Raw genomic sequence first — 1932 nt, forward strand, 5'->3', positions numbered from 1 at the left:
CGGCTGGGCCCGTGAGCCATGGCCGCTGAGCCTGCGCGTCCGGAGCCTGTGCTCCGCAACGGGAGAGGCCACAACAGTGAGAGGCCCGCATACCACAAAAAAAAACAAACAAAAACAAACAAAAAACAGTTTCAATACCATCATTCCACGTAGGCTAAGCCCTTCTGCATGTCCCATTTCTGAGGTTCAGAGGCTCAAGGTAAGAAATTCTTTAAAGAACGGGCTAAGACTCTTGTCAGTACAGAAAAAGGAAGCCCTGCCTATTTGCTTCTCAGAGGTTCTCTAAATGGACTCACCCCAGGGCTTCCCTGGTGGCGCAGTGGTTGAGAGTCCGCCTGCCAATGCAGGCGACACGGGTTCGTGCCCTGGTCCGGGAAGGTCCCACATGCCGTGGAGCAGTTAGGCCTGTGAGCCATGGCCGCTGAGCCTGCACATCCAGAGCCTGTGCTCTGCAACGGGAGAGGGCACAACAGTGAGAGGCCCGCGTACCGCAAAAATAAATAAATAAATAAATGGACTCACCCCAAAGGGAAGCTGGGTCTTGGGGCATTATTTGGCTTTGATTACTTTTACTTCCCTGCAAAGGGCTCCATCCCTGTGACCTCTTGTCTCCTTTAATACTGACTCATGATACAGATACCCCTTGATGGATCAGAGAGCTAATAGTGCCTTCCGGCCAACTAGCTTCTGTATCCAAAAAGAGCCAAGAGCAATCACAGCTCCCTGAACTCCTGGATTCTACTTTTCACTGTTGGATGCAGTGGTACTTCTCCTTTATCTTAACACACACATTCTCCTAGTCCAGTGGGATTTGCCTGGCCCTTAGACAGTGGTTCCATCAGACAGTGTTTGCTTTCTCCCCAGAAGGCGAAAAGAATGTCTCTCTCCCAGAGCAACGGATTAAATCTTTATCTGGAAGAAGTCAACAAACAGATTTGTAGTGCGATCTTTGAACTAAGTCTTAAGAACGTCTACCCTTAAGACACCATTTGAAAGTGAAACTCAGCTGAAAGTTTCCTAGAAAAAAGCGAATGAAAAATTGTGTGGTACTAAACAAATGTGACTGTTACCCAGGACAACCTTGAGTTTAGTAAAACAGAGGAATCTCAGAACAGGCTCCTGTCAATACCTAAGCATGTGACTCCTACAAGGATTAGCAACTGTGACCCGGGTGTGTAGACAGAAACTTGGGCTGATGTTTCCTGACTTTGCACTACAGCGTCCTGGTAAAACTGCAGACCCACAGTCTGGTAGACGTCTCTTAAATTCAAACCACATGTAGAGACATTAAATAAGCATATGTCATAACATATTTGGGTAACTATAGGGCAAACTGAAAAGTTGGCAACAGATCTTAAGAAAGTTACTCAATTGTCTGGTAAGGCAAGGCGGCTTTTGAAAGCCCGGCCACTTGCCATTTCTTTAAGCTCTTGATGTGAGCAGCTGCAGGACGGATGAGGACTGAAAAAGCTGCTCTTCTTTCCTGGGCGGGTGAAGATGTGGCCTGGGGTCAAGCCAGGGATATGTGTCTGCACTGCATCTAAGAAGAATGAAGCCCAGCCAAGTCCCACCCGCTGCACCAGATATGTTGGAGCGAAGGGTGAAAAGCCAGACAGCTCATCCAGGCAACTGGGCCTCAACTCCTTCCCTCTGCAGCTTTGAGGGGCACACTGGAAGGCTGTTGGGTTAATTGGGAGCCGGTTCTTGAATCTCTCGTCTTTCCTGAATTCATTATTTTACAAGGGTAGTCATTTACATAGGATGAAAAATACCAAATATCTCCCAAACACACTAACCCATCCCCCTTTCTGGTGTCATGGCAGCTGGGAAATACAAAAGTGTTTATTGAGGGCTTCCCTGGTGGCGCAGTGGTTGAGAGTCCGCCTGCCGATGCAGGGGATACGGGTTCGTGCCCCGGTCCGGGAAGATCCC

The sequence above is a fragment of the Physeter macrocephalus genome, chromosome 13 (assembly GCF_002837175.3).
Source record: "Physeter macrocephalus isolate SW-GA chromosome 13, ASM283717v5, whole genome shotgun sequence".
Classification (NCBI taxonomy): Eukaryota; Metazoa; Chordata; class Mammalia; order Artiodactyla; family Physeteridae; genus Physeter; species Physeter macrocephalus.